Source organism: Acipenser ruthenus, chromosome 4 (assembly GCF_902713425.1).
Source record: "Acipenser ruthenus chromosome 4, fAciRut3.2 maternal haplotype, whole genome shotgun sequence".
Classification (NCBI taxonomy): domain Eukaryota; kingdom Metazoa; phylum Chordata; class Actinopteri; order Acipenseriformes; family Acipenseridae; genus Acipenser; species Acipenser ruthenus.
The window spans coordinates 80,845,611-80,859,466 of NC_081192.1; the positions used below are offsets into that span (position 1 = coordinate 80,845,611).

The following is a 13,856-nucleotide window of genomic DNA, read 5'->3' on the forward strand; positions in this document are numbered from 1 at the left end:
AAAGAAAATGGTTACTGGCTGTTAAAGAGACAAACCTGTATACCTGTATTTTCACAGCGTCGGTAATGACTTACTTTTCGGACTAGTACTACATTTGCTATCCCTTTGATATTCCTTAGTGCAACAATAGTGGGAAGAATAAAACGTGCCAAAGAGCTGCCTATAGTGCTCCTGACACTCAAAACGGAGAATCATTCGTGGCACCTGCGGAGTTCTTCCTGTTAAAACGGGAATCCTACCTTTTAGTTAAGAAGATCTCAAAACGGAGTTGCAATTTGCTTAATGCGATCTGGAGACAAAAAGAACACCCATGTATTTTGTTTTTTTTACCAGCATCTGGAATACTGGTCACTTGGTCATGTATATAATACTGGTCATGTATGTATGTATGTATGTATGTATGTATGTATGTATGTATGTATGTATGTATGTATGTATGTATGTATGTATGTATGTGTGTGTGTATGTATGTGTGTGTGTATGTATGTATGTATGTATGTATGTATGTATGTATGTATGTATGTATGTATGTATGTATGTATGTATGTATGTATGTATGTGTATGTGTGTATGTATGTATGCATGCATGTATGTGTGTATGCATGTATGTATGCATGCATGTATGTGTGTATGTATGCATGTATGCATGTATGTGTGTTTGTATGCATGTATGTATGTGTGTGTATGCATGTATGTATGCATGCATGTATGTGTGTATGCATGTATGTATGCATGCATGTATGTGTGTATGTATGCATGTATGCATGTATGTGTGTGTATGCATGTATGTATGCATGTATGTATGTATGTATGCATGTATGTATGTGTGTATGTATTGTTTCCCATCTAAAAAGAATAAACACAAATAAAAATAATTCCAATTACAGCAATACTACGACTACGACTACGACTACTACTACTACTACTACTAATAATAATAATAATAATAATAATAATAATAATAATAATAATAATAATAATAATAATGTCGAACACTTGGTAAAATTGTTAGTTTGCAATTTAACTTTTTAGTTTTTTGAATAAGGTTTTCTAAATTGAATAAATAAAGATTTATATTCATGAAACTGTACCAGACTTGGTATTTTCTTTTATAACGATCTAGAAAATGTCTATTCATACAAAACTTTATTTTGTGAGTTCAGTGGATTTTGTGAGAATGCATCATTTCTAATCCTATACTGTATACACATGTATTTTAAACATTATAAATATCATAACATCTTGCACACTGTTAAAGTAAATGTATTTCAATACTTTATACTGCTTTACTGAGTGGTTAAAAAAAAGGTAAGGAACAAGGACTTTGCCTTAATTTTTTTTTTTTTTGAAAGATGGTAACAAACGGATCTAGGTCAATTTTATGGCTAAAATGGCAACAATAATAAAGCTTGGCTGTGCGAGGCATTGTTTGTTTTTCCTTTAGGGACTGGGATACAACTCTGTTCTGATCAAAGTGGACATAAATCACTCTCCACTTAAGGTTGCTAAAAAAAAAAAGCTGCAAAGTGAGATCCAGTTCCATTTGCAAACAGAGACGTTTAACTCATGAAAAAATTACATATAAAAAAATCACATATAAAAAAATAATAATAATTTAAGGAATTCAAGGCATTTACATCCACTCAACAAGAAACCTATCAAATTAATAATGACAGCAGCAGCACTGGCAGCATGATGAAATGGTATAATAAATTAAGAAGATGTGAAGAGGTTTGTTGTGAACAGGACAGATGGGGAAGTGTTGGTGGGAGATCATTTGCACAGCTTCCAGCTCTCAGGGAAGACCATTTGATAGCAGTTTGCTTCAGCATTCCCTGTACTCTAGGCAGGCATTTTTCATCCAACTAGCTGTACGCAGAGCGCAAAGTAGAGCACAGGGAGTCAGACAGCACCTAGACTATCTAAACATACCATTAACTGCTAGTGTAGCAGCACATGTGCTAGACAGCTCCGTATATTAGAGATAACTTATGTCCTCTGCAAATAGCTTGCTGTTTTTAGACCACTATTTTTTAAAACCAATTTCCGAGTGACAGGAAGAGCTTAAGGCAGTTAATAAATGTAGCTTGAAGATAATTAATAGTATGACTGCAGCTCACTAGTTCTTGAGTCTTGAAGGCACACCTTTCTGCTGTTGCTGACTTGGTATCATACATTCCGTGTAAAAAAAGATATACAGATTTCTTATTAATTTATCTACCCAAACTTACAAATCTCAATTAGCTTGTAGGAGTAGAAGGTGTCTAATAGGGGGCTTAAATGATTAACAATATGTTGTACAATTGATCAGCTGTTTCTATGATAATTTCATAACTTTTTAATAAATGCATGGTTTCAGACCGAACAGTAGTATGGATTTTTGATGTAAAAAATGTGCACCATAGGCACATTTCCACTGGAAATGTATATTAATCATACAGCAAAAAAAATGTGCTTCAGGTGGATTTTTATAAATGACAGATTCCCAACTTGAAGTCCACCATGAGCAAATCCCAGGTGGTCCCTGAAAGATGACTAAAATAGGCAACAGCACCACTAATAGTAAATCTATTACATTAATAGTAAAACTAACACCATAGTATATCTATTACACTAACACATCATCTCAACAAACAAACTGTGTGTGTTCAGCTTCGCTTTACAGTTCGCTCATTAAAACAGCACAAGGTGACAATAGAGAAAATAATAAGCACTACTTATAGTAGATACATTAAAAACTAAGGTTGTCCTGATCTTGAAAAAGTTTAACTATTTTTAATAAATCCAACAAACTTAAAATAAATAAATAAAATAAAAAAACAAGGTCTTTAGGTATCTAGACCTCAGCTGTATAAGAACAACTGGCATCCATAGTGCCTTCATCTGGGTTTCAAAAGAAAGCTGTTTTTTTTAAGGTCAATCTAAAGCTTCATTAAAGTTGTAGGTAAAGGTTATTTTCTTGATGTGGAGTGTCTGACAGGACCCAGTTTTCAGCACATTCTAAGTATTTAGAAATGAAAGGTGGGATCAGACAAAATCCAGCAATACAACTTTGCTCTTGTTGACAGGCAGACTCCTGTTGGACGTGTCCCAACAATGTCTGTCATCTATGAGGCATTCTGCTTCTCCAAACAACTCTGGATTATATTTCTTTTGGTAACAAAAGTAGAACAGAAAGTAAAATTTACCAGCGTATTATTGATCCATCATGATGTGCCCTTATAACATATACCCACGGAATAGCAAAAACATAGTACATTACTCATCAAACATTCCAAGTTTGTTTGGTCAAGTATTTAATAGTAGTATAATAATAGATATGTTTTTGAGTTTGTCCTCGATGGCTTCGTTATGCAGAGTGGCTGCAGACCAGTTAGCCCTAAATCCAGTTTCTCTGTTACAGCTGCTGAGATGTTCTTTTACCCAATTCAGGACTTCAAAGTCTTTATATAGAGATCGCTGTTTAGTTTATTTATTTTTGGTTTTATCATAAGCCCTTTAAAGATGTATACAGTACATAACACATTTAAATAACTATAGTCTATTTCATACATATGCCACAAAGGTTATGTGTTAAGCATTATTCAGTATTTGTTTAATCTCTAGCATAGTTTATGGAGAAGGAGTCATCTACATAAACTTATTTTTCATTTTGAAGTCGTTGATCATAATTAAGATCACCCAGGAAGCCCCCAGGGTGTCTTCAATTTTAAGTTATAAGAACTCACAAACAGCTATTATCGTACCACTAATTGTTGAATCTACAACAAACTTGAACATGTTTGGATTTACATTAATGGCATTTTTACATCCTTGTTATTTAGTTGTGATTGGAAGCATTCTGTGTTATGTTGGTTGGTTCTGTGTTATGTTTCATGTAATTATCATTTTCTCTAAATCTGCCTTTACCTGACCTTGTCTACTGGTTTTCAAGTGTTGGGACTGAACAGCCTTCTTCATTTAATTCAAATCATGTGACAATTGGACTTTTTCAATATATCATCATCATCGTCATCATCTTCAGCCTTTTTCAATCCACTGCTGGATGAAGGCCTCCCCAGGATTCTTCCACAAAAGCCTGTCTGCTGCGTCCCTCATCCACGTTGCTCTGGCGTGTTTCTTAATTTCATCTTGCCATCTTCCTGGAGGTCTTCTTCTTGGTTTTTGATTGAAGTCTGTTGGTGAGTATCTTGGTATATATCTATACATGTCTATCTATATATCTATATACTGTATTTCTATCTATCTATTGTAATATAGCGGGTTGTGAGAGACGGCAGGGAGGGGGTTAAAACCTCCCTGCAAGGGAAAAAACATGTGGGAATGCACCTTTTTGTTGGATTTGTATTGCTTTATTGTTTCAATTGATTTGCTTATTGTTTGGTTTAATTGTTTGATTATTAATTATTATCCGCACCTGGGCATTATTAAAATTTAGATCCAGGTGCGGAAGTTTAAAAGGAGAACAAGCAGTCTGCTTGGGGCTGCTGAGTGGAAGGAGGCAGAGAGGTGCGCTGTCTCCGAGTAGCCAAAGGAAGAGAGGAAAAAGTAAGTGCTGTAAAAAAGCCAGTGTGTTTTGTGAAGACGGGTAAACAGCGTAGCTGTCCCGCGTTAGTCAGGGTGTTCCTGAAAGTCGAGTTAGTGCTCCAGAAGAGCTAGGTGTTTATTTTGATTTTTGTATTTGTTGTGTTTTCTGTTTATTAAAAAATTGCGCAAACGCGCTTGAAAAAATCCATTTCTGTGTGCCGGGTCTATTTTTAAAGGGGCAACGAACCCAAGTGAGGGTGAACCTTTTACACTCTCTCTCTCTCTCTCTCTCTCTCTCTCTGTGTATGTATATAGTAGGCAGGGATAGCAGAATTGGAAAGTCAAATTGTCACATGATTTGAAGCAGGTGAGGCTTACAAAGTTGAAAGGTTACATTGTCACATGATTTTAATAGAATGAGGAAAGCTATTCGTCTCCAGATAAGCTCAAAGCCAGGTAAAGGCAGATTTAGAGAAAAAATGGTAATAACACAATATTGGAGCAACATTAAGGAAAATATGAAAAAAACAATTTTAAAAAATGTGAAACGATATACTCTTTTAAAAAAAGCTTGCCTTAACAGGTCCTCCTGAAAACAAAATAATAAGAAAGACTTCTTAACAGCATAGCATTGTACATGCAATCAAACAACTGGAAGCAGATGAATACAGTATGTACTTATTATCGTCTTGTCATAGGGAGGCATTCAGAAGAAATTACGTCATGGAGGTTCATTTCAGTGGGTTTAAGGAATTTTATACAGTGATGAAGATTTCACATTTGTATTGTTTATGCAGGGAGGTGAGCGTGCTGTTGTGAAACTGTCTTTATATACTGTATAAAGGCTAGGAACTCTCTTACCCAGAGAAAAATGCTCCTTAATGTATGAGAGACATTGAAAGTGCTTAAAAGACCTTGAAATTATACTGCTTAGTTGTTTGGGTCTAGTTTTGCAAATTAGTTTTATTACGTAAATGCTTTGAAATATTCCATGATTGTTGTCATTAAGTTGTTGACTGAACACTGTCAAGTGAGCCCAGCAGAACCCCTAGTACTGTAGTAGTGTTCTTACTTTAACCTGGTGTTACACACACATGTTTATCCTGTATCAATTTCATAATGGCACACCACTTCAAGCATCCAGTCTTGGTGTGGGGCTCCTTGGGACAGCAGGATGGGGTTTCTTGGGACAACTGCTGAAGAAATGTCTATTGAAGAGTTCTGAAGACAGTGCTGATTATCTGAATTTGAATCTGAAAGAGGTGAACCTGGTGATGATAAGGCCCTCTCGATTGTAAAGCTATTTGAAATATGTTCTGTTCAGCAGAACTGCTGGGATTCTGTCAGCCCTGGTTAAGAAGTGACCTGCAAAAAAACCACGACAGTGCACCCAGGTTGTAACCAATTGTAGATTGTAGAATTGTGGATTGCAAATAGAACCAGTGATACTGGTTATTTCAACTGTGGAACAGGGTCAAATTGGGTTTTACAGTTTGGTTTCATAGTACAGATAGGCAGAGCATTGTTTTTGAGAAGAGGATGAGGACTCCACAGTTCATTTCACCTCTGCTCCCAAGAGGGTCTCAGACAGCAATGGCTTTGTTTTGACCACCTGTACAGTATCAGTAAAAGCACTTCTCATACATGCTGAAGTGTAATTCCCAAATGTTTTTTTGTTGTTTTTTTTTTTTTTTATAAATCTTTGGATTTGAAGTGTGTGTTTTTTTTTTTTAATTTAGTCATCGCCAATGGTTTTTTTACCCCGGTTTTCTCCCCAATTTGGAATGCCCAATTATTATCTTTATCCCGGTTCACCACTGCAACCCCCCGGCAACTCAGGAAACGGAGGCTGAAACACGCGTCCTCTGAAATGTGTTCCTGCCAATCCGTCATTTTTCGCACTACGGATCCACAGCGAACCCACCAGACCTATAGTGCCGGAGGACAACACAGATCTGAATGACTCCACTGCAGACCCGCAGGCGCCCTATCAGTCACAGGGGTCACTGGTGCGCGGTGAACCATGGATTGCCCTGCCGACCTAAGCCCTCTTTACCCGGGCGGCGCTCTGCCAATTGTGCACCGCCCCCTAGGAATCCCAGGTCGTGGTCGGCAATGACATAGCCTGGATTCGAACCTGCGATCTCCAGGCTATAGGGCGCATCCTGCACTCCACATGGAGTACCTTTACTGGATGCGTCACTCGGGAGCCCGTTGATTTGAAATGTTTAATGTAAATATTTTCATCAATATGAAATCTTAACGTCATGGTTCTTCAACCCTCCTAAAATACCGTAATGAAAGCGTAGCAAAGTCGAATAAAGCATAGTGAAAGCAGAGTACAGCATTACGAAGGCCAGAGAGGTATGGTAAAGCATTTTAAATGACATGGAAAATCATATTAACTTTGGCAATTGCATAGTATAAAAAAATTAATGGAAAAACATGGGGAAACTGCAATAAAACTAACCAAAATGGCCATGGTAAACTTTTATAAGGGAAAGTTCATGTGTTTTACATTGTGAGTATAAACAGTATATTCTTAAACACAGCTATCTGTTAACTGCATATAAAACCCATATGACAAGTCTAAAAAGCACAAACTAAATGAAAACTAAGTGGCATACAATTAGCATACATTTTTCAGATTGAGAATGTCATTGAATAGAATTTATTTTCAGTTCCTTCTTGTTATGAAAAACAGGAACATAAAAACCACCACTATAGTTGTCGGCTCAAGTGATTCTTGTGGTGATAGTAACCACCAGGAAGATCGGTAACTGACATATTGCAGAACATTGTAATAATAATAATAATAATAATAATAATAATAATAATATACAGGCTTGGTTTTGTTAACACATTACATTTCAAAATGTATCACAATACTATAATTACATAAAGTGACATTTGTGTACATTATATTACCACTTACAAGGTGGACATAAACGGAATACAGTATTCTACAATTTAGCATTTACTGTTTTTCAGGTAAGCATTTAAATATTCAGGAACATCTGTTGTATAATAACTAGAGAAAATGATCAATTTTGAATGTGACAAAGGAATTTGTTTCTGCTTTAATACATATTATGTTTAATCGTGAAATATCTTGAATTAGCTATTTTTTTGTGAAATTTTTTTTTTACTTTGAAAAAAATACAGCCCTAGAGATGATTAATGACAAAATGTGTTCGGAGTTCTACCACATTATGGTGTTGCTTAAAGTATAACAACTCAGTCCATCACATGAGTGTACCTACAGTAGTACAAACCCTACATTGACAGCTGTGACGTGTGCACTGGTATCTTTCTTTAAGGGTGCTCATTTAACCACAGTTTATTAGCAGGCATATAATTACATGTGTCCCATTTATCAAATTCTAAAATTAAGGATTTGGTTACGTTAGTTGTGTATAATGTGCTTTACGCCCACTAGGTCAATGAACACATTTAGAAAGTACTGTTCAATACAGGTGATTACGGGGAGAATAATCTATGAGGCTGCTGTTGAATAATGAAGTCCAGTGACAGAAAAGAAAAAAAAGAACCCTGAAGTCAGACCCCAGGGTCTGTGCTGAGTGGAACATTACCCGGGTTTCATTGGAAAGGTAATGAATACACCTGGAAATCTGCTTGTAATTACAAGGTGATAATGTGCACATCCATCAAGATAAGACATGTTTTTGGCAACGGGGTTGTGCAAATATGCAAATAAACCCTTTAAGAGAAGTGGGCTCTTTTATTTACTACATTTTAAAGTTGCAACCACGGAAGATATCATTATTACAAATTGTAACATAATTGGTGATGCTGCAAGTGCTTCTTTATATAAATTTGATTTTTGCTAATGGTTTAATCTAACCTGCATTAAAATGCCTCACACCATATCATAGCACAGGAGGGACATTTGAGGTGGAATTGGTACAGAACATTAATACAGAACCCAAAACCATTTGGTGTGGACAAAAAAAATGAAATTCTGTTCATTATGTTTTTTGTTTTTTTGGCATAATTGTATTTTTGTGTTATGTGAGAAATGCTCTAAAATAGAATCCAATGAATTTCCAATAAGTTCATCTTTAATAGTAGTTTATACAGCTGTTTGTCCAATGTAACTGTTTTCAGTACAGCTTTGTATTTTATAGTACTAATGTTCTTATAATCTACCAGCCATTGGTATTTTAAATATTTTTTTAAAGTAATTTTACCTTAAATTGTCAACCTGAATACTTTTCAATTAACTTAATTTGATTTGATTATGATATTACAGTATCAGTCAGTTCGTCTTGAAGTGTATTCAAGTGTTAGAGAACCCCCTGCATTTCCCTGAATATGGTTAAAATGAAAATTGAGGAAGCCATCTCCTATGGTATATTAAATCAACAAACTGAATTTGCCTTGGTAGAAATATAACATTAGCAGGCCATGGCACAGAGAGACAGTAACTGATTCTTTGCAGGAAATTAATGTTTTGCTTCCAAGTGACTTCTGCTGTGAGAAGCCCTACATAACCAGCACCTGTCCATGGGTCTGGTTAGCATTGAGTCGTATGGTTGCGAGTGAATAAACTATAATAACTTCAATTGTTTATCTAAATATCACTGTGTACATTACAAAGCAAAAGTAAAAACAACCTATTTCAATTTATAGCAAGACAGCTTTAAAATGCAGACTATCAAAAGGTGTGCAAGATATCTTCCTCACTGCTGGAGGGCAGCCTCAATTACCATCTCTGATGTCCCCTCGCTCTCAGCCCTCCTGAAGGGACTGAAATCCTGGAGATCTCCACCTACTGATACAGAACGCCAACACTGGCAAACTTTAAACTTAGAACCTAATATTTCCTCTTTGTTTCACAAAAATTACTTGAACCCCCCCATGACCTTCTCTCTTCTTTACTGCATTACAGCATAATATTCTGACACCAGAACAGACGTTGCTAAACAGTTTTATATGCTTCCTCAGAAAATGCATACATTATTATTATTATTATTATTATTATTATTATTATTATTATTATTATTATTTGTTTATTTAGTAGACGCCTTTATCCTTACAAAAGAGTAGCTACTTTTAATGAAATTGTCAGTAATCGTTATGTTCAGAATTCTCACTCACATACAGTACACTTTCATTAATGTGAGATGACTAAATAAGTATAACATCATGTCCACAGAAACACAGATTCCAATTTTGACAGAACTCTCCTTTTGCAATTCCTAAGCCAGGAGTAGCAATTTTACAGAAAAATATTTTTGGCTGTGTTTTGGCTTTTTCTCTAACATTGTATGGTATCATATACGTTTGCATTGACACTTGAGTTACGGCGGTCTTTTCCACATTCTGAACAAAAAAGGAATGGCTTACACATGTGACTTAACATCCTGTACCTGCCAAATTAAATCTAGCGACTCATGGTGAGTGCTGTGTCTTGATAAAACCCACCTGGACTGCTCTGAAAGGCTTGTATTTCACAGGTTTAAGAACCTGGGGCTGTGTTGAACCATGACACTGTTCTGTAGCTGGCACAGTCCACGTGATTTTACCCTTTTTTTTTGCAGAGGCTCTGTGATCAGTGACTGAACGAGATAGGCTTCAGGAAACGCTCTAGTCTGGTTGCTTACTCAGATCTGTGAAGAATTACTGAGGCCAGTTAATATAACTGTTTTACCTGGAGGCTTTCTGAGGGACAGGGTGGATAAAACACAGTCGAGTAGGCTATATGAAAGAGCAGTTTTCATCTTCTGGAACAACGGTAACTACTCCAGAACCACACATTGTGCACAAATCATAACATCTCTGACAGGGGTCTTGCTTAGAAAAGAGGAACAAAAATCGATTCACTTTTTATGTCAAGGATCCATTATGGAGCAATTGCCGTTATTTCACATGCGGTACCACAATGTGATAGGGTGGCTTAGGCACAAGTGGGCAAGCAGGCTGGCAGGAATCCCATGAAGAGAGAGATACTTGTCAGACCACGGGGAGCGCTTTCTTTATTGCATGTATAACCAACTCTGTTTAATCAAAATACAAAAGGGCAAGCCTTCTGTAGGTTCCCATTGTATCAGTACTTTTTTTTTAAGTATCAATACTTTTTAGACAATTAAAAACAAGTCTATATTTTTAGGCTAGAGTAACACAGGTAGAAACAGGACAGTCATATGCGACCGGGTGCCGTCCCTTTTATATAGAGATAGAGTGCCAAACAGACGATTGCTACTAAGTTTGTGAAGTGGTTACAAGGGTACTCGTTTGTTCATTTTGTTGTAGTCATTTCATTATCCCTGTTTTTTTGTGGGCTGCTTCCTGGACGCTGACATCACCACCCATGCCACTCAAAGCCATTTTGATCATATCATATTAGAAAGCACCAACACCATCTAGAACACTGATGTGTATTGCCAGTAAAACAAACAGAAACTTGAGCCAAAGTTTCATATTACTAGATGGTGCTGACTTTGGCTAATCTATCTACCTGACGTTACATGTGTCTATGGCAGACAACTAGAACGGAAGAGCAACTTCTGATGAAAGAACTGTAATACTGACAAAATATTATAAAACTGCAAAAGCATATGGAAAATATATGAAATTTAAATCTGTAGCTACTCCCTAAGTCTATGGTCTTTCATGCTGCTGTCATACATACATACAAATTCTACTGGTATAAGTAAACAAAAATGCACAAAAGCAGACATGATTAAAACATAGTAATGGAAATTGTACCTGTTTTATAAATAAAATTAAAGAAACTCATGATAAACTAGTATTGACATAGTCTTAAGAAGGTAGATTCTACTATAGGCGTGGTAAAGACTAAATATGCTCTCAACTTTACAACATTTTGCCACTGCACTGCACATTCTGGTAAAAGTGTTTTTTTTTTTTAACAATATGCAAGCAAGCATCACAAAGGTTCTTATCTTTTACCAGAAGAAAACATCTCATTTACAAAGGTGTCCGGGGGGAGCACAAGAGCAGATGACAGCAGCAGCAGCAGCAAAACATTCAAATATCACAACATATTTAGAATTTCATAAAAGAGCCATTTGTTGCAGCCTTCTGTGTTCTACGAGACAATATTGTATGCTGAATAAAACAAACAAACCATAGATCTGCATATAGATTGGTAGCTCTTTACTGCATCGTGACCCCAATGAACTTAGAATTTAAGGTGTCACATACTTAAACCACGTGTTCCTTGAATACCGCTAAAGTTTTGGTGCTAAAAGCAGCACATTATTAATGTCAGTTTTACTGGGAGATGTTAAAGACTGTGTTGAAAAGAGTCAACTGGAAGAAGCATAACCTGTAATATGGCCACCCCTCTCTGTCTCACCTTCAGCCCATCACACTGGGCACAGTTAACAATTTATGAAGTGGGACAGTCAACAGCTGGAACTGCATACAAACAAAATCTACCCAAAGTGCAGCAACGGAACACATTTTAACAAAATCTTTTCATTAATTTTCTCTTGAAACCCAAATATCGATAAAAAAGGGGTACATTTTCTGCCCTAACTGCTGAGTCACCATCACACACAGTAACAAACCTTTAATATGATTCACACGCAGATTACATTTTTCTTTTTTTTTTATTTCCTTGTGTACTGTACACCAGCAAGAAGGTAACAAAGACTTATGAAAGAACACCTTTATCATTAAAAAGTATGTTTTAAATAATAATATTCACCAAAAGGAACATAAACTAGTGGCATTGGCATTGGCAGAAGAATTGTATACTAATACCCACATTAAAAAAAAACAAAAAAAACAATTACGGTTTTAACAGCAGATAAAGTGAATTGAATTGGGACAAATAACAATCCAGGGTAGTGATGAAGTCGTTTAACTGCTCCATAACTGCAGATTATAGTGCAATAACGTCAGTTAAAAGGCAGTTGTGGTGATGTCAAACTGCAGCAACAATGTCATTTCAATGGTTTTACATAGCAGTCACAGTGCCTGCAGTTTCAGTTCAGTTAGCATTCATTCTAACAGCACTCTGCATCTTAATTACTTATGTAGATTACTGTAGAATATTGCAGATCTTCAGTTTTGAATATGTGGCGGTATATTGGTTTTTACAAAATGAATAAAATGAACAAATAAGTTCTGTCAGTCTTTGAACAATGGCATTTTAACAGTGCCGGCAGGTGATAAAATCACACCGAGGTGTTGGCATTAGATTAATAAATATTAAAATCTTTCACCATTGCTAATAACAGTCTGTATTGTAAGTTAATTAGGTTTTTATAAGGAGTTGCCAACTAATATCACTTCATAGATCCCGTATGGATAAGATTGTGGTGTGTATTGTATTTTAACTCAGCGGGTGTAGAGCGCTGTTCACGTGCACAGCACGCACGTATTTGTTAACTTGCATCTCAGCCCGTGTAAGACCGCGTGTTAAATGGAGTATAAAAGCAAAGGCGCGTGTGCGCATAAGAGTTCGGTGTGTTTGATTCTGCAGTTTCTTGTTGTCCTGCTCTCCTTTTTCCTTACTAATACACAACAGTGTGCCCATGACACATTTTTATTGCTGGTACTTTTCCACTTTAAGTTAAGTTTTCACTTAAATTGAAAATTGTACTCACTTGGACTACTGACCTCTCAGCACAGCTTAAACAACAACAACAACAACAACAACAACAACAACAACAACAACAACAACAACAACAATAATAATAATAATAATAATAATAATAATAATAATAATAATAATAATTAAAATTCCACCCAACGATAGAGCAAACGTTACATCTCTTGGTTTTAACATATTTAAAATATTTCCTAAATAAGTATCAAGTATCAGTCAGTGATCTGGTATTGAGTTAATCTGAACAAACTGGGGTGCTGTATCTACTCTGCTTGTCAAATTCATCATTTTATGCAACATTATAACAATTCCTTATGCAGCTTAATGGAATAATAATCAAGTTCAATAACCTAAAACACCTCTTCACCTGTTACAAAATAGTTAAATTCAACAAATGATCACCCATTTCAATAAGCACTGCTTTAAACACACCCAAAGGAGCTACATTTATAACTCAATGAGCCTCTGCAATTACCTGTAAAATATAGCTAACCCGGCTTTTTACTGCCCTGGTGATTTCACTGCTCTTCTGATCTCTGTAGGGCCAGATTCACTCAGACTTTGCTACAGGGTAAATTTTGCTTCACTTTAAATGGATTAAAAAAACTGTAAATGAAACAACTCAAATTCAGGCATGAGTTGTTTACTTATAGTTGTGAAACATTAATAGGTTTTTTCCACAAAAGTGGAACTTTGTACTGGAACAAAGGTTTGGCAAATTAAT

The 13,856-nt window shown here is 36.0% G+C and overlaps 1 protein-coding gene across 1 annotated transcript in view; it reads right to left on the bottom strand.

The window, feature by feature from the left end:
• The window catches only part of LOC117399268 (retinoic acid receptor beta), a 223,352-nt gene that overhangs the window by 83,370 nt on the left and 126,126 nt on the right, over positions 1 to 13,856 (bottom strand). The window lies entirely within an intron of this gene.